This window comes from Podarcis pityusensis, assembly GCF_964106645.2.
Source record: "Podarcis pityusensis genome assembly, chromosome: 9".
NCBI lineage: Eukaryota > Metazoa > Chordata > Lepidosauria > Squamata > Lacertidae > Podarcis > Podarcis pityusensis.
In genome coordinates this window covers 20,937,605-20,957,936 of record NC_138034.1, presented here as the reverse complement: position 1 = coordinate 20,957,936, position 20,332 = coordinate 20,937,605, and the positions used below count along the sequence as shown (strand labels likewise).

At 40.5% G+C, this 20,332-nt stretch overlaps 2 long non-coding RNA genes across 3 annotated transcripts; one reads left to right on the top strand and one right to left on the bottom strand.

The window, feature by feature from the left end:
* Positions 1-1,429: 1,429 nt before the first annotated feature.
* On the bottom strand, positions 1,430-8,624 carry LOC308484941. The gene is made up of 4 exons (XR_013990196.1): positions 8,573-8,624; positions 5,686-5,742; positions 3,774-3,959; positions 1,430-1,914 (listed from the first exon to the last, which is right to left on the bottom strand). It is a non-coding gene; the product is annotated as an uncharacterized lncRNA (long non-coding RNA).
* A 3,570-nt stretch (positions 8,625-12,194) lies between these two features.
* LOC308485003 lies at positions 12,195-18,685 on the top strand. Of its 2 annotated transcripts, none has more exons than XR_013990286.1 (2): positions 12,195-12,291; positions 17,853-18,685. It is a non-coding gene; the product is annotated as an uncharacterized lncRNA (long non-coding RNA). The 2 variants fall into 2 exon arrangements; XR_013990287.1 differs by lacking the exon at positions 12,195-12,291 and adding an exon at positions 15,537-16,769.
* The last annotated feature ends 1,647 nt before the right edge of the window (positions 18,686-20,332 follow it).

Below are 20,332 nucleotides of genomic sequence, written 5' to 3'. Positions count from 1 at the left end.
TCTGAAAAAGGGAATTTTGTTGTTAGATCTGTTGTTAAAAAAAAAGAAAAAGAAAAGAGATTGATACAAATAGAAGTTCTTCCCCTAGAGGGAGCTTGTGAAACTGTTATTAAACTTGAACTGGGGAGCTTCGCAGCTGCAAACAGATTAAGATCATAGGAACAGACTTCTGACCTTGCATAACAATGTATTCAGAGGCTCTAGTGCGTGCTTTCTGTAAGACAAGTGCTTTATTGGAACAGTTACATGAGAAGACGGATTTGATGACTGTTGCAATTAGAAATTTTGGACAGGTAGTGGGTATCTATATATAGCCCACCCAGGAATCAACTCAGGAGTGTGCTCTGACAGATCAGATGAGGGAGGAGGTTGTTGCTGGACCTCGGGTGGCAGAGATGGAGGGAGCTGCGGCCCAGCAGGAACATGAGTTGTTGGATTTGACAAATGAACTTGGAAAAAGCCAGATCTGGAGAGATAGAGTTTTGTTGGGCTTGGAGATGGGGGGCTGGATAGACCCCCCTATGCAGGGATGTCTTGACTTTTCAAGTCTGGCAATGGGCCGTGAGGAGTTTCGGGTTGTGGGGGTCCTCAACTTTGGAGGGACTTTGAAACATGCTTTTAAATACCATATGGAGTTCAGTGTGGATTATGGAAAAGGGGCTGATCTGTCGAGAAGGGACAAAAATACTGTCAAGTTGGAGTTTCCACAAGTGAAAGGACCAGGAGACAAAGTAAAGTACAGGTATAAATATGAAGAAGATCTGCGGAAGGGACATGGAAGAGACTTAAGGGCCTCGGATATAAGGTTACCAGGTTAATGAACTAGATGGATGGGACAGAAAGGACTGACAAAACCCGGGACCAGGAGGAAGAGAAGCTGGATGAAGATTGGAAGAAAGTTTTAAAAAAAAAATTATTTAGGATTGTTTTGTAAAATTAATGAGTATTAGAAAAATGTTGGAATGAAACTATTTGGCTTTAGCAGAAATGTTCAAAAGAACTATGCAAGAATATGTTATGGTTATGAGAAATTGGTATAAATAAGATTTAAGTTTTAAGTTCTAGGGTCTTTTATAGTAAGATAAGGTTAAAATAGATTAAGGTAATTTAATGACAGAATATTATGAAAAATGGGAAGGATTTGCTGTTATAATTAATAACTGGAATACAAAAAAGGGAGGTGTGAGGAGGTCGATGAAATAAGGCAATGACAGTTAAGGATTTGGGAATATTGGATCTGTTTTTAAATGTTTGTGGTTTACTTTTGTTTTTTGGATTTTGATGTGTTTTGTTTTTGTTTTTGTTTATTTTTATTGATTTGTATTGTTTGACTGTTGTTTGCTTTTCCCTTTTTTTTCTTTTTTTTCTTTGTTTTTTCTGTAACTTTAAAATGCTTAATAAATATCATTTTATTAAAAAAAAAAAGAGTTTGAGCTCTGAGCTTGTCGGTTTCTGATTTTCACTCGCAACTCTTGCAACTGCAGATTTTATATCCTACACATGCAGTATTCACATACACTATCACAGTAAACCTGTAAGGAAGGTCTGTATTTGTTGCGTAGTTTTGATGTCCCTTTCCCATGATGGGCAATGGCTCACAATTGAGCCTGGGATTTTGGAGCTGAATTCTTTTAAAAGGTGGTTCACAATAGTCTTCTTCATCTCTGCTCTCAGGGGAAAGAAGCAGCAGCAAAGAAGAAATTATGAGCAAAGATTGTGAGTTCTCTTCCCCAACTCCCCCAGGTGTCCTGGCTGCAAATATTGGTCTTCTTAGTCCTGTGCTGCAGAAGGAAAGCTGAGGCTTAGAGTTAGCTCCTCTTCAACATGAAGGCTGGGACTGCACTACCTGCTTCATCCAACATTGCGTGTCTGGGCAAGTCCTGTCATTGACTTCTGCACATTGAGTTTAGACATCTGAAGAGGAGCATGAGAGCAAGTAATGCATGAATGGGGCTGACCTAACATCAATTAGTAAGTTTATGGCAGAAAAAGTAAGATTTCAACCAGCCAACCCAATCCTAGTTGCTTATCTGCTCTCACCAATGACACTGATGGTAATCATACCATCTTGTGCACACTGAAATATGGACCATATTTAAAGACCTGTGTTTTACAAATCCTAAGACAAGGCCGCTCCAGTTCCTTGTGGGACGGTGTTGCGGGCAGGCCACGTAGTCTCCCCATACAAAGCGGGGGCGTGGCTAAGCCCCTGTGTCATGAGAGGAGTCCTGGCCACGTCACGGCCCCTGGCAACCAATCCAGTTGGCTGGGGGGCATGGCTTAGCATATTTAAACTGACACGTGGCCAGGGGATCTCCCTTCCTGTCCCTGCTTCCGTGGATCTCCCGCCCTTTTTTCATTTGTTCAACATTCTGGCCTTGCTATGGACCTCAGCTCGTCGCCCATTGAGGGGGCCTGATAGGAATTTTCCCAATTGGCATCAGCCATTTGGTTTTCACCTACCTCGTAGCAATTGTCACAACTTTTATAAGATTTGGTAGTTAGGCGTTAGTAAAACCTGGTTCTTGGGAGGAGAGGTTGAGGCCATCACAGGTCCCTCCGCTTTAAGGGTAGTCCGTTAAAGGGATCTGGGGGTGTGGATCTTGTCTGAAGCCCAGGTAGGGGCTAGGGCCATGCCATGACCCCATCAGGGACCCTGGGGAAGCTCTTAGTTGATGTACATCAACAGGGCTCCCCCTACTGGTGGTTGACCATTACGAGACTACCTGCATGGCAGGCAAGAGTCTCATATAGTGGGTTCAATTCCAATGCCTAAGCCAATACCACTCCCATTCTGTAACCAATAATGTTGTGGCCTTTATTTGCCCATTAACCTAAAATACTGTGTCCATGTGTTATTATTCAACAAATGGGGAGGGCTCGGGGCCTTGACACACAATTGATGCCTCTAATCTTTAAAGCACTGTATCATCATGTGACTTGCTTATAAGGACAGCAAAGGAAACCCTTCTGGCAAAACATGGGATGTGAACTTTGAATAATTGCCCCAACACCCTGAAAGAAGATGTATATGGTTTAAACCAGGGGTTGGGTAACCTCAGTTCTGGATGGCCAAATGCTGGCCTCCACACGTCTTCATTTGGCCCTCAGGAATCTCCCCTTGCCAGGCCACATCTTTTCTCCCCAGGCCGTGCCTCTAACTGACTGAGGTCCTCATCTTACTCAAGGCTGGGGTTGTGTTCCTGAACTTTGATGCTGCCTCTTGCTTGCCCTGATAGAAATTTGAAGGGCTCTGAGTGTGATGATGATGAAGAAGAAGAAGAGGAGGAGGAGGAGGAGGAGGAGGAGGAGGAGGAGGAGGAGGAGTTTGGATTTGATATCCCGCTTTATCACTACCCGAAGGAGTCTCAAAGCGGCTAACATTCTCTTTTCCCTTCCCCACAACAAACACTGTGAGGTGAGTGGAGCTGAGAGACTTCAAAGAAGTGTGACTAGCTCAAGGTCACCCAGCAGCTGCATGTGGAGGAGCGGAGAAACGAACCCGGTTCACCAGATTATGAGTCTACCGCTCTTAACCACTACACTACACTGGCTCTCACACTGTAGAGACACCTTCCTTCTGTGCAACTGGAATGCCACCAAATCCACAAAGGTAAGGGTTGTGCATGTTCCTCCAGCCAATTGTCTAGTTGATGGACAGTTGGGGATATAGTTTGGGGGAAATGACATGGGCAGCGGGCAAAGTAGAACCCCTGGCAGACCAGAGTTTCCCCACCCTTAATCCAGTTAATCAATTTGACACACTGACTCACCACACTGGATTGGCAGATTCCTTTAATTTGCCACCTGTGCAATAAAGCAAGAGCTAGCCATGGTTTGTTTTCAACTCAGACTCTTCCTGTTGTTTGCCAAGATTCTCAATGACCAAGTGTGCGACGTCTGATGATAAGCAACTCGGCTCGTTTGTCTAGTTATCTCAATTAAAAGTTAATTTGCTTCTGTAGAACAACAAAACATATTTTTTATGTTGCATTTCGTCCTTCATGTACAACAAGCTTTTTGGTTTATTGGTCTAACCTCTTTTATCCTGACCTCTCTTGATGGCTTCTGAAGCGCAAATTTAGTTTTTAATTTATAATGTCTGCTCTTGCATTCATGCCCTGACAGTTTGATTTGTGATGTGCTGCAACCTGTGTACACCTTTTGCTAATGTCCAAATTTGCCTAGCAGTCTTGGCTATGTTTTTCCATAGCAAAGGACCTCAGAGATGATCCAACTTGTGTTAAGTAATTTTAAGACATGTTCAATTTAAGAACATGCCCCCCCCCCAACTATTTAAACTGATGGTGTTTAAAAGTGCTTACCTTTGCCTCTCTTTTATTTCATTTTTTACATTTCTATTTTAATTTGTATGCTGCCTTTCTCTATTACTATACACAAAGTGGCTTACAGCAGCAAACTATACACAAAGCATGCCTTATAATAATCTGATCCAATACAGAAAGTCCTATTAAAATATAACTTTATAATGAGATGACTATTATCAAATTAAGCAATATTCAATAATCTATTAGAATAGAATAGAACACAACAAAATTAACTCTTGAAACATTGGCAAAAAATAATTAAACAGAAACTCACTCTTAACAATTACAATAAATAATTTCTAAACTGTGATCAATAAAAATAACTGCAAGTCACAATGCATAAAATACCACAATGCATACAAAACTATGTAAACAGATAAAATTGAGAAACAAAGAAACACAACTTATAAAATTATTTTTTTTTTAATATATTTAATTTTTTAAAAAAACAACAACTCTGGATTGTGTCATCTGATTGCAATTATGCGTTTGATGTTCTCTTACTGGTTGTGCTATCAGCCTTAATGTGAATTGCACATTAAAGGATCATTTATTAGTCTGACTCATATGTTCAAGCAATCTGTCACACATAACCATGTGCACATAGCCAGAGTCAGTGGCTGGGGAAGATACACATCTCTATCTATATTGTACACTTCCTTCCATCCTTTTGGAAAATGCCATAGTTCAGTAGCAGTAAGGTAAAGGTAAAGGATCCCTGGACAGTTAAGTCCAGTCAAAGGCTATGGGGTTGCAGCACTCATCTTGCTTTCAGGCCGGGGGAGCCGTTGTTTGTCCACAGACAGTTTTCCGGGTCATGTGGCCAGCATGACTAAGCCGCTTCTGGCGAACCAGAGCAGCGCATGGAAACACTGTTTACCTTCCCACCGGAGCGGTACCTATTTATCTATTTGCGCTGGTTTGCTTTTGAACTGCTAGGTTGGCAGGAGCTGGGACAGAGCAATGGGAGCTCACCCCATCGCAGGGATTCAGACCACCAACCTTCCGATCAGCAAGCCTAAGAGGCTCAGCGGTTTAGACCACAGAGCCACCCACGTCCCCTTTTTCAGTAGCAGTACATCGGCTCTGCATGCAAAAAGGTTTTGGGTTAAATCCCCATAATTGCTAGGTAAGGACTGGGAAAAACTCCTGCACTAGACTTCATCGCTATTCTATAAAAATGGTCTATGCATGACAAAACGTTGTTGGAGATTTAATAAGGAAAACGCTTCTTTGAGACATTATGTTTATGCTATGTTTGGTGTTAGCATTTGGGGGGAAGGGTAATACTAGAATGTAACAATACTATTGTGGGAAAAGAATTAAACATTTCATAACATCATCTTAAATTATATACCTAATATGTGGTACTTAACAATCGGTCATTGTAAATGGCTTCTCCGCGCCCTTCCATCTGCAAAAAGATCAATATTAATACATTGGAAGGTTAAAAATATGGCCCCCTTTGATCAACGGATAGATCTATACCTGAGGGAAATAATAAGCTCATCTGCTTGCATATATACTACATAGTTTTGTAACCTTAATCATATTTTATTGTCATTTAGATGTTGTTTTCCTCTGCTTTCTTTTGTTTCTATGTATTTTTTCCTTCTTTCCCTTTCCTTTTCTCTTCACATCAATTCGCTGTGAAACTTTTAACAAGATATGTTTATTATTATTTATTTATTCGATTTACATACAGCCCTTCATCACAAGATCTCTGGGCAGTTCACAGAACAAAATACAAGATTAGAAACAAGTAAGTAATTAAAACAGAACAGCAAAACAACCCACCCACCCCTTCCCACAGACACATTTTTAAATGCTGCCGAATATTAATCGGCCAAAACATAAATAAATAAAATCCCCATGATATTCAGGTAGGATTGGGAGAAACACTTGTATACAACTTTAAACAGTCACTGCCAGTCAGAACAGACAATACTGAACTAGATGGACCAATGCCCTGAACCAGTGTAAGGCATCTTCTTATGTTGCCAAGTTTAATGTGGCCTCCACTGAATGCCTCTTTTGTGAATGCTCATTTCTGTGGATGCAGTTTCTGATGGAGAAAGCAGGGGACACAGGTATGCACAAGCTGCTTCCATGTACAAATAGGGTGCATGTCTTGAATTTGTATTTGCATATAATGTGTCTGCAGCAGCGGTTCTCAACCTGTGGGTCCCCAGATGTTGTTGGACTACAACTCCCATCATCCCTCAGCTCTCTGGCCTTGCTAGCTAGGGGTGATGGGAGTTGTAGTTCAACAACATCTGGGGACCCACAGGTTAAGAAAGGCTGGTCTACAGGAATATTTGCACTTTTGTGCCATATAAAAGGATGAACGGACACACCCTTTCGGTCATTAGGAAAAACGGAGGTGTTGTTCCAGGAATGAGATGAAGTGAATTGTACCATATACTTTTCTTTCAACTTGCACTGAAACCACCTTGAATAATTATGAGTATCTTTTGTAAGCTACTTAGAAATAATAATAATAATAATAATAATAATAATAATAATAATAATAATACCCCCCCATCTAACTGGGTCTCCCCAGCCACTCTGGGCAGCTCTCAACTGAATTACAGCCACTGGGAGCTGTAATGCATGATATAAGTACAGTGGTACCTCGGGTTAAGTATTTAATTCATTCTGGAGGTCCGTACCTAACCTGAAAATGTTCTTAACCTGAAGCACCACTTTAGCTAATGGGGCCTCCTGCTGCCGCTGCGCCACCGGAGCACGATTTCTGTTCTCATCCTGAAGCAAAGTTCTTAACCTGAAGCACTATTTCTGGGTTAGCAGAGTATGTAACCTGAAGTGTATGTAACCTGAAGCGTATGTAACCCGAGGTGCCACTGTATTCTAAACAAATCACTTCGTACACCACTAACTTTCTTTACAAAGCAATATATTAGATATTTACGATGTATGGATATCACTAGATTTTGGATCGGAGACACCTTGAGTTTAAAAAAGAATTACAAAAAAGGTAGAAAATAGAGGGATAGGCAAGTGGAGGGAACATTCAGCCTTAGGATGTGTATATGAGACAATGGTTTCTTGCTTCGAATCTATGACTCAAAATTTGCTCTTCAGACAGCGTGACATTGCCATGAAATCAAATGCCTTCTGAATGAAATTTGTTTTGCAGGGAGGCTCAGACCAGAGAGAGAGAGAGAGAGAGAGAGAGAGAGAGAGAGAGAGAGAGAATGTGTCTGGGTGTAAAGACTCACTTTGTTTTGTGGACTTTGCCTGATGTGTTTAGTGTTGGACTTTGTCCTCAAGGTGGTTTTTTTATATAGTAATTGTTAGCCTCCATTTTTGTTGGCGTTGATTCTATTTTAGTGATTTTGGGTGGCCTCCCTGTTTTATTGGTATTTTATTTTTATGAGTTTTTAAATTGTTTTTCTGTGTCTTATTGTAAACCACCTTGGAAGAGTTTACTTTCAAAGGCAGCAAATAAATATTTTGGAATAAATAAGCATGTCACAGAGCACCATGTTTCCAACTAGATTCATGGGACTTGGGAGCCAAGCTGCCTCTGTCAGAGGCGAAATGCCCCTGAATGGCAGCTATTGGGAATCACAAGTGGGTGGAGTGCTGTTGAGTTCAGGTCCTGCTTCCAGGCTTCCCACAGTTGTCCACTGGGAAAACAGGATGTTTGTTGGCCTAGATGGGTCATTGGTCTGATCCAGCCAGCTCTTCTTCTGTCTTTACAGCTGTGAGTATTTTTAATCGCTGCTATGTTTCACTTTACAGCTTCTCTCACACTAACAAGGAGAACATCTTGTTGTCTTGATCAACATCTTGATCAACAAGGTTGATCATGTAGAAGACAAATGGAAGGCAGACAATTCTAATGTGGTGATGATTTTGAAAAATTCAGATTTTACATTCGCATGGCAAACCCACCACCTACTTTTCAGGATTGTTCTTTTGGCTGAAACATGCTACTTTCCCCCCGAGATACTGATATGCATTTATATTTACATGATGTTGAATTGAATTATATCTTTTCTGGCTTTGTCCAAATAACTGATTCACAGTGCACTTTCAATGGGATCTTCGGCCAGATAAGTGGCTATAAAATTACAGCTTAAATTATTAGCATTATCAAGTCTGAAATAATACTGTAGAAAAGGCAATGTAAAGGCAGCTGCAATATCAGGACAAACATGTCTTCTTAACCCCACTAAAATCCTAACATATGTATATGTAAAACCAGAAACAATTACCTTACGCTGTCCAGATACTTCAAGGGCTCAGTGAGGAATGACCATATTTCGCCAACAAGTGTGGTTATATAAGCTGCCTGGCAGCATTGTTGGTCAAGCTTCATTGTGACCTCACAGAGAAGGAAGGCAGAGGGAAAAGATGATTGGCTGGATTCATTGTAGTTCAGAGAGACTTTACAGAAGCAACTGAAATTGGCTCAGACTGTGATGAAGGCAAATCTTCCCTTGCTGGCAGCTGATTTACTCTCCCGGTTATCATTTAGGGGATTGCGGTGTAAGACAAAGAAGTGTGCACATGAAAAACATTTTCATAATGGATTCTCCCAAATCTCCCCAAGAACTGAAACAGAGACAACATAAGACCTGTGATTTATCAGTGCCAGGTCACAGAGAAAATGTGCCAATTTTTTTGGCATATGCAACTTCAGTGAAATATGGATTAAAGCTGAGGTCACAGGACTAAGAGGACCAGAGGGGATCATTCCATTAATAATGCTGTGAATTTGGGCACACCTACAGCATATTCAATTAAGGTCATTTCTGAATTCTAGGCAGCCCTTGGCAAAACATTTGTTCATCCAAACCGAACACTGCTCCGCAAAGGAAGAGCTGTGTGCATTCAGAAAATGAACCAGGGTTTTGACTGACTAATTGCTTGTACACCAGGTCAGCTTGATTATAAGTTGTAAGCATTATGAAGCATGTTTTGGACACAAGAATGTTTTAAATGGCAGCCGTTAAAGGTTTCAGGGCAAGAACTTTTTAAGAACAAATTAATCACCAGTACTCCGGATTTAGCTTAGTTTAAATGCCTTTAAAAATGTATCTGTGACTGATTCACAGCCTGTTTCAAAGCAGACAAGTTTTGACTTACTTTTTGATATACTGGACTTGATTAGTGAATGGGAATTGAAATGCGGGGGGAAATACAAGCTTCCTTCCTGCTACCCTGTCAGCCAGGCACAGTATAGATCTCACCTGAAGCAAATCTTGTTTTCTCCATGCTCTAGTCTCCAGAAATGTTATAATCACGATTCAAGGTTGCCCAGATACTTCTCAGTGTCTGAGGCACGAAAGCAAAATGGAGTACCGTTCTTCCACTTGCAAACATGAGACATAATCTGCCAGGTAATTCGAATATATAAACCTTGTTCAAATGAGCTGCACAGCTCCTTGTTTACTTCAACGAGGTTCATGCTGGAGAATTTCCCAGTAGTTTACTAAGCAGGGTTTACTCGGAAAAACATTCCATTTGGTTCAATGTGACTGGCTCCCAGTAAACTTGCTCAGCATGGCTGCCTAAATCTTGCCTGTCTGCCTCCCATCCCATCATCCTTAATGGCTCTCATAATCTGCCTCCTGGGACAGCTGTTTTGCTATATACCACATTGTAACAGTGCTTCTGAATACAATAACAGATTCAATGTTGAAATCGAGGCAGAATGTGGAAATCTAGTTTCATATTTTTGTTCTGTTATTAATATAAACAACTCAATATAAATAAGGCTCTTTATAGCTCTCCATGGCCCATAAATCCCAAAGCAGTGTTTAAAACAGGATAGATGATAGATAGATAGATAGATAGATAGATAGATAGATAGATAGATGATAGATAGATAGAATTACTATGATTTGTTAACTATATTGCAGATTTTGTAGCTGGTACTTGTGAAGAAAGACCCTTGACACATGGACACCGTATTTCCTTGTTTGCTTGCATAACCCTGTTTTCAACATGATCAGTCTATTGACCAGTTCAAAGTTGCATCAGGAATGAGAGAGAGAGAAAGAATCAAGTGCTTGGCTTCTGAATGACCTTTAGATCATTCTGGGTAAGGAACCACTGTATGGTTTTCAAATTAAAAATCTTATCTGGGCAGGTAGGGACCGGGATGCCTTGTCCTTGGATGATCTCTCAAGTGAAGAGTCTCATCTGACAAGAGCCTGTCTACTTGACTTCACATCTGAAGAGCTTGACAATAGTGCATTAATGTCATAAGCTGGGGAAAGCACAAGAATTCTATGAAAGTGTGCTGGCACTTTTAATAGAAAGGGCCTGTCAAAGTTTCCACTCTAAAAATACTATTGTCAGAGTTTCAGCCTTCAACCATAGAAGTTCATTCAGGGCTGTAATGGGCAAAAGCTTTCAAATCCAGAGAGACTTTCCCCCCATCCTGTAGAGCTTTTGTGGGGGGCATGGGGTTAATAGGAAAAGTGTCTGCTTTCAAAACAGTTTTTAATAATAATAATAATAATAATAATAATAATAATAAATCAGTTTTAGTTTAGTTTTGTTTTTTGCCCAAAGAGTAATATGAATAATATTGATAAAAATAAATAAATCTCAGCAATTCCATTTCACTTTATGTGTACTTATGTATCACAAGCATTAATTCCTAGAGGGCTATAGAATATTTCTGTCTTTCAAGCAAGATTTCCAGTAAAGATTTTTTTAAGGCGATATTGTTGTTTTACTCATTTGAAAGCTGACCTACTGAAACCCCTTTTTAAAATAAATAAATGACCACATTGACTTGCTGCATTTCTAATTCCAGATTCAATGCTTGGGGCATAGCTGTCAACGTTTTCCCTTTCTTAAGGGAAATTCCCTTATTCCAAATAGGATTCCTCGCAAGAAAAGGGAAAAGTTGACAGCTATGGCTTGTGGGCTTCCCATTGGTAACAAACCGGCTGGTCGCAGTGGGGAAACAGGATGTTGACTAGAAAGACATTTGGTCTAATCAAAGGGGGTCTTATGTTCTTACGACTTAAATTACCAACAATATTTCCTCCATTTCTTGAACAGTAGCACTCCACACTGCAACAATTTGTTATGGGTTCCCCTTGCATATGCTAAAGGAATCTAAGTACCAATTATTTTGTTGCCAAAACACCACCCTCTATACATGAGAGGGATGTATCAGTTTGCTAGGGAACTCTGGAGTTTCCAGAAGTACAAAACCTTCTCAGTGATGTTTGGCCATGATATCAATCTGGACCACTGCTCTGGTCAGTCTTTCAAACCCTTCCTTAGAGACATTTCTAGAAGGTTAAGCTGGATGACTTTTGTCCTTTGGTTTGTGGGGTTCCTCAAGATTCTCTTCTGTCCCCCATGATTGTTTTACATCTACATAAAACTGCTGGGAGAAGTCAATATTCTTGGGGTACCGAACTCAGCTCTATCTTTCTCTTTCTAACAATCACAGAAGGCTGTAGATGTTCTAAACCAGGCCTTGATATCAGTAATAGGCTAGAGATGAAGGCTAACAAACTGAAGCAAGGCTAGGTCTTCTGGTCAGTAGGAAGGGTTTCAGTTTGGATTCCATCCTGTGTTGAAAATTGGGTACATTTCCTCTGAATACATAGCTTGGGATCTATCTTGGACCCATCCTTAAACCTGGAGCTTTAGGCCTCAGCTGTAGTTAGAAGCACCTTTGCACAATTAAGAATGGCATACTAATTGTTTCCCTTTCTTGAACCTTTTAATCTTGCTATGGTGAGGTAGGACTCATGTTACCCCCTCCCCTTTTGTATCAATTGTATTGGCTGCCTATTCATTTCCAAGTGAAATTTAAAGTGCTTGGTTTGACCAAAAAACCCCTAAATTACTTGGGACCAGATAAGCTGAAGAACAGTTTCCTTCCTTTCATGAAAACCCTGCCTGAAAATCGAGATCTTCCACAAAGGCCTTGCTTGTTGTAACTTCAGCTACACATAAGGTAACAATGTTCAATAGAGACTTTTTTGCAGCAACCCCCAGCTCTGGAACCCCTCCTGCCTGGAGATTTGTATGGCTGCCTCGCTGCCCATATTTAGAAGGGCAGTTAAACATTTTCTTTTTAGCTTTTGAGTCCTCCTAGGTCAGAGGTTCCCAAACTGTGATATGCAAACCATTTAGGTGGTCTGTGGCATGACTGTGAAGAACACTTACAATTTGAATTCCATGGAATTCAAATGGCAATGACAATAAAATACGATCTAAGAAATAAAAGAAGCAATAAAATTACAATTAAAAATCATCTAACATCTAGTACAGCACATTATAGTTGCTACAATAGGCAGGAAAAGATGTGAATTGGTCCAGGTCCACCAAGCCCTTCAGCAATTTCCAAGTGGTCCACGGGGAAAAGAAGTTTGAGGACCACTGTCCTAGATAATTTGGCTGCTGTGTTGTGGTTTATATTGTCTGTTAAATTTTATTGTTGCCGTTTCATTGTATGCCACTCTGGTCTTCTTGAAATAGAGGTATATAAACGAATTTTAGTATCTAAGCAAACATAACCCAAAATAGAGATATGATGCCATCACAAAATCTGAACCTATTTTTATGCCACTAAAAAGTTTACTTTTGGCCAAAAGCTGCACTATAAAAATATGAAATCTGGCAACCTGATGACTTCAGAATTGTGAGGAAAGCTTCCAATAAAGATGGTCCAAAACAGGGAATGACAAGAACAGAACATAATTTTTGTACTAATGTTGGATGAGGGAACAAAGCAAATTAAGCACATTTTAGCAGTCCTGTCAATACAATTCATTTTGATAGATTTAGCCATAATTGTGGAGGGAAAGCTAGTTTGTAATAAGGATCATATTGAGTTATTTTAAAGGCAAGGATTATCTTATTCAGCACATATAATGTCAGATAACTACTGGAGTTAAAATGAATGTAATTAAATTTGTAAGTTTTTAAAGGAATAGATGATTCATGAAACATTGGGGAAAGAGTTTATTTTAAAACTTTCCTGATTAATTTCTCTAAGCTTTCCAGCTGTTAAAAGCAGTGAAAAAATTTTCATGTAAAAGCATGAATTTCAATTATTCCCAATCATGAATATGAACAAATGAACCATTTGTTAAGAACAATCCTATTTTAGAAAATCAACACTGTTGTGTTAACTCTAGATTGATCTCTTTATAGAAGGAATAGCAAATGCCAAGGTTATGAATATTTATTTTTTATATAAACAATGTCCCTCAATAATACATTCAAGTGCTATTCCAACACAGTGCAAAAAAGGAACATAACTGAATATAATCACCAGTGGCCAGATTCAATGAAGCTGTGCTAATGGGAGTCTGCACAATGAATCCAACTAGCACAAAGGGGCTTTCTCACCTCCCACCTCACCCCAAAATCAGCTATTGGGGGTCAGGAGAACCCCAGAACCATGTATGGCAAAAGAGGGGAGTCAGTCCATCAGGCAAGCAGCAATCTCCTTAGAGTTACTTTGAATTCCACCCATAGTTCCCTAAATGAATCTAAGTATAGTAAGAATCAGGCCAGTGGAAATTAAGTTGACCATCAAGTGACTTATTTTAGATATCTCAGAGCCCAATTTTATGTTTGGAGTTGTCATGATAGGTACATCCTTCTACTGACTGAATGGAAGTGGGGAGTTGAATGTTTATAGGCTTCCCCATGTTGAAAAAATCATTGCCCATGAAAAGTTAGCATATTTGTGAGATGAGGTTAATCCGGCCTTCTACCTAACATGCTAGGTTTTGGTAGGCAGGGAATGTTTGATGCTGGAGAGTATTTTTTAAAAATTCCTAATATTCTTCATCATTTTTACCTCATAATGCCCTGGAATTATGATACATTGGTGGCATTCTGGAAGGGCGAATAAAGCAAAAAAGCTGTTCTATCACTGCTAATGGTGAGCCTCACCTGCAAAAAACCCCCCAAACTGTTGGATTCTCTGGCCCCTGAATAAATTCAGTGGAGTGGTCCCCTCAGTTTCTTGCTCCAAAAAATAGGATAGAGAATCTTGAGAGATCATTTCCGAAGGGGTATAGCCAGATGAAGAATAATATATTAAGGTTTTGTTTTATTCAGCTAATCGTTTGGTTTGCCAGCCATTCTAAAGAAAGGAGGAGGCCTGAAGGACTTTATATTTTTTTAAAAAAAACTGGTCTGTTGGTCTGCTTCTGAAAAAATCTTACCTCAGAATAGGTGCAGTTTTATCCTGTGGATGTCTGTGAAACTGAACTACACCTGTTCCCCTTTCTTACACTCTCTCTTTTTTGCTAGGAAATATAGTATTTTATTACTAAGATTACTTTGGCTGCAATCCCAGACCAATATCCCACTTATATGGAGTCTAAATAGCTCTTGTCAAATATGTGTTACTGGCAATTAGCAAAGCCTTGGGCTTTGCCAGAGCTTTGTTAGCGCAGAACACAGATCCGGGAGGAGAAGGGGCTATGAGGAAGGTTGCCAGTACCTTTGAGCAAACTGAAAGATTTACTAACCAATCAAAAGCTATGCTTCTAAATGTGCAGTTACTTTTCAGGAGAATTTCTGTCCCTTGAATGTGGGAAATGAGAACGTCTGCGAGAATAATAAAAAAGCAGCCTGGCTTTGGAACATGCAGTGGCTGGACCCCCTTAAGTAGTAACCACATTCCCGAAGGGGCAAGAAAACTCTGCCTCTTATGAGCTTCAGAAAAACTCTACAGGGGGAGTTTCTCCCACTGCAGTGACACAGTATTTGGGGGGAGCATTATTCATAGGGCCACATCAGAAGCATACAGGAGCCATCTCAAGTCTGCTAGGGACCCTAGAAGGACCCAAGAATTACACCAAGATTTAGGTTTTATACAGTAAAATCAGCAAACCTTTGTAGATGCCATGCCCAGCTTGGGTCATGTTATGTTGCCGCTGCAAGGAGGCTGGTTTCTCAAACCATATGTAACCTACCTGTCAGGAGCTCGTCCTACACTCGAGTAGGACCCTGGCAGAGACACATGCCCAACTGGCATGTTCTCTCCCTCCTGGTTGATCGTTCAGGAGCTTCAAAAGCTTCCCTCAGCCCGAACATCACAGTGACCAATGCCAACAGACACCAACACACTTAGGGATCCGCAGAGTCTTCGCAGCTTGCGTAACAGACCTCAGCATAACAGACCTCAGCAACTCAGCATTTTGGCTAATCTACTTTATTTACATATGAACACACATGGAGCATTGCAACATGGCTCCCTCTCTCTCTCTAGCATCAGACAGCAAAGAGAAAGAAAAAAGGACAATAGTCCCACTTCATGGAACACAGTAACACAAACATCCTGTCTCCGTCACTTCCCACTTTGTGGAGTCAAAACATACACCGTCATGTGAAAGATAACAATCCCATGACTGCAATCACGGAGTAGGAATTCTAACACTTCCTACTCCTGCCTTTAGAAAAATACAAGTCATTCTTACTGTTTTTAGGTTTAAGTAGGGTTATGTGACACACACACCCTTAAGAAATTTTGCTAGTCTCAATGCTAGCTCCAGATCCTTGTGGGTCCTCAGTCACCACAGTCAGCTCGGACCATGAGGGAAAGGCATACTACAGCAACAGCTTTTTTGTTCCCCTCCTCGTTGTCAGAGGGGCCAGGGCCTCTCTCTGCCCCTGTGGTGTGATATCTCCTCTTGGCAGCTCTTCTTCTTCTCCCTATATTGCTGCTTCTGTCTCATAGGTCCCAAGGAAGGAAGCTTTATGTCCTGTGGAGACTTTTGTTATTTCTCCTCTTCCAATTGAGGCAGTTGTGTTGTCTGAAACCTCTTTCACATTTTAACACATGTGTATGACGTTAAACAATATGGTGGCCTCCAGCTACTGGTCCTGACTGATGGTGACCACTGCCTTTGGCTAGTCTCATCAAAACTCATTTACTTTCCCTCCAATTTCCTCAAATGTTTGAGCTGAGGAGAGGCCTCCAGACTTTCCGTTTTGCTTTTGGCGAAATCTGGCAACAACTTTGGGATGAGGAGAATTCCCGTGCTTGATATAATTATTTTGGCTACCTTTCAAATCCTACAGATGTTTTGCCTGATTACTTTGCACAAATAAAATCTGCTTTCCATATCAGCCTTCAAATGACATTTCGTGGGCAACTCAAATTCAAAGGATGCTTTTGTCAGAGATACCTACTTTACACTTCTATGAGCTCCTTTGAATAATGGAAAGACATAAAGCAGAAGGGGTATAAAATGTGGTTAGGCAATTTATATCATGTACTGTACTCAAATGTACTGCACTTAAAGTGATTATCTACCAGCAACCTTCATTTGTGTCCCTAGTTCAATAGGAGAGTGAGAGACAATGCAAATGCTTCCATCATTCTTCAAACAAGTACAACAAATAGCTAACCTTTTCCTACCCACCCAATTGTTCCTGCAATATCTTTATTCTTGCTTGAGCACAAAGGTAATTTTAAGCAGTCCTTTGTTTACTCAGATTGATCATCTTTGTTAAAAATAAATAAATACCTGTACCGTTGGTAACAAGAACTCCATAATAATTTCACACTGAATGATTTCCTGTATGGAGAAAAAATATCTGTCATGAGCCTCAAGCTCTTCTATTCACTAAGGAACCTTGCACAACAGGAGGCTGGAGTAAGTACTTTTGTTTATGGATCTTGCGTCTTTCATACAATCTCAACTTGTCTCTCCACCTACATACATTCCAACCTACTCCACCATAGTGGGTATTTTATTTTTGTATATATATTTTTTGCAATGTGGAGAAGAAGAAAAACCCTTGTCCTTCATCCCTTACAAGATCTGTTAAATATGTCAAAGCAGGCAAAACTACACTGGGGACTTGCACATAACCAGAAAAGAGGAAATAGTAGAATCATGTAATTGTAGAGCGGGAAGAATGTTGAGGGTCATGCAGTCCAACCCCCTGTAATGCAGGAATGCATCACTCCAAAAAGTGAACAACAGAGGATGCAGATTTTGATAACTTTTGCATCACACACTAATTTATATGTGTAGATGGACATCTAGAAACAATTACCATAGTTTAGGTAGAAATACATCTCACCATTGTGGGAAAGACTTTGCCCAGGTGACTTCTGTTTCTGAGGTGAATGGACATATCTATCAATTTCAGTTCTCCAAATACCTCATTTTTCCAGTCTTAAATTCAGTTCCCCACATATCTGCAACAGTTTGTGAACTATTTTCCTAATAATGAAATTTCGGCAGCATTTCATTGCAAAATTCATCTGATAAATACATTTTGACTTAAATGCATTTTTTCCTAATGCAATGCATTTTTGTATGTTATTTTCACAAATATATGCATTTTTATGCACACACTACTCTAGTATATGCATTTATGTACACATTACTTGGGCTGAATAATTACATTGCAAAATTCATAGAAGTGTCGATTTCCAACAATGACTGTGTTTTAGTTCACATATTGTTTCAAAAAGTGTGAGTTTGATAGGTTTGTCTTTAAATGTGAACTGAACTGAAATTCCTCCCCCTTTCCCAGTGCCTTTTCAGTATACTATCCAGGCAGTAGCTGTTAATGGGCAACTTCAAGGTTCCTGATCTCCCTTCTTATGGTTCTTCATCCTTCAACCTGACTTGGACTGGACAACCCTTCAAATAAAGACTTCCTTCAAACAGAGCATTGACTTCTGACAGCTCTTCATATAGATAACTATCCTCTGTAATATGGCTACCCTACATCATAGCTACATCATAGGTGCCAACTCCCTGGGAATCTGGATGTCTGAGCACCCACAAATTTTGGTGCCAGGGCCATGTACGCTGTATGGCACCCATGGCCCCAGGCACCCATGGTCGCAGGGCCAAGTTGGCACTCCTGAGCTACATGCCTAGGCTTTACCTTCTCTGCTTTGCAGTCTTACTTGTCTGATTTGATCTGAAGAAACTTACTTCAAGATGGGACTTCTGTGGACTTCATTTCTCACCTTCCACCACAGAGGTTGCAAAAGGTGGAGGGCAAAGGCCATTGAAATGCATAGAGAACTGTTGTGGCTAGAATGTGGGGTCCAGGGACTTCATCATTATGCTGGCTGGGGCTGCCAGGAGTTGTAGTCTGAAACATCCAGAGGGCACCAGGCTGGCAGCGGCTAGAAATCTCTTATCATAGGTATGGGGAACCCATGGACTCTAAACTCCAACTAGTCCCAGCCAGCATGGCCAACAGCAAGGGACAATGAGAACTGTAGCTTGGCAACCTGTGGAGGATGCAAACCTGTTTTATCACAAAGTAACAGCCATAGAAGGTCCCACATGACAATCTACCACATACGTTTTGAGATATGTATCACAGCTCATTAAAACAACATTCTGGAACCTCAAATAGTTCTGCATAATTTCTACCAGCCTTTCAGTGATTTGTGAGCTGACAAAGCAAAAGCATCATTGCAAGGAAGATCCTCCCATGGGCTGGATTTAGACATTATACTTTGAGTATAATAATTACCTCCTTTTATGGCACAGGCTAGTTTTATTTCTCAAACATCATAAATGGCTGGCTGTATAGTGTCGGAGAAAGGGGCAGTTGATTTGAAATTTCTTGTCTTCCTTTCCTGGAGATCTTCCCTCTGAAGCAGCATTAAATCTTTACCAATGTGGTTAGCAGTGTCATTCTTCAGATGTCCATCTATACTCATTGCAAATTTGGCCCCAAGAATTTGGAAACTGAATTCTTATTATTGCTAATTGCCTACTACTACTATCATACTAGGTAGAGGAGTTGGTGCTAGGGGGGTATTTGATATCAGGAGAAGAGGTCCTCTGTTGCTGCCCTCTGGGGCTGGTTTTGAGAAGGCAACAAAGGTTCTTGGATCAAGGCCAGAAAATATTCACAGACAAATGTAGGCTCAAAACAGCAGCTGTGGGAGTTCCAAGCCTACTGTAATAACAGTGTTGGGTGATACCTCACATGCCACAATAGTGGGACCATGTTAGGAGGCAAGGATAGGAAGTTGTGTGGTGTTTTGAAGAAGTTGGGAGAGTTTTATTAAATATGTCAGGTGTTTTGTACACTGAAAAATGTCATAGAAATACTTAGCAACAGCTATGGTGAGTAGAAATAATTTGTGAATTGAACCTGTTAGTGCCTGTCACCAGTACTGGGCACCAAAGACTGTGTGGCCTTTCAGAATTTGGCTTTTTTAGCCTTGGGTGCTGCACGTGTTTGAATAGCCCAGAGCGCTGTAGCACTAGAGGCTCTCAAAAGTGTGGGCTCTGGTGGACTCCCCCACTGAACCCTGGCTTCCACATTTCAAGTACTGCACATACATTGCCAATGTATGTGTGTATCTGAAGAAGTGTGCTTGCACACGAAAGCTCATACCAAGAACTAACTTAGTTGGTCTTAAAGGTGCTACTGGAAGGATTTTTTTTTATTTTGACTATGGCAGACCAACACGGCTACCTATCTGTATACATTGCCAAGTTATACACTGACAATTAGTCTTCTTAGCGAATGCAATTACTTCTAAAAGGAGTTGGATGGCTACAAAAATACCCATCTCTTGTTTATTCAGGGGACAGCTTGCAACTTTGGTATAGGGAGGAGAGTTGTTCCTCTTTGTAGGTTCAGTCACATTCCTGAGGGACGACCTCTAGCAGAGAGAGAACTGTGTAGCCTTGGTGCCCGTTTACTTGTGGGCCGACATTGCTAACAAGGGAGCCAATTAGTGACTGTTGTGACAGTTTGCGCAATATTGACAGCTGTTAGCTGCAGTAGAGTTCTGGGTTGTTCTGCTGCCATATTTACTAGGGAATATGATTATGATGAGGAGGAGACAGTGTATATACCTTCTGTGAGCCATTATTTAACATAACAAAAACACCTATGAATTTCCAATTGCTCGCTTTTTCATTCTTTTCACGACTCAATAAAATGGTAAAAGCATTCACCTGATTTCCAGCATCTATTTCTTTGTATACCAGCTCTACAAAGTAATTGAAGATGCAGCTAGAAGGATGACA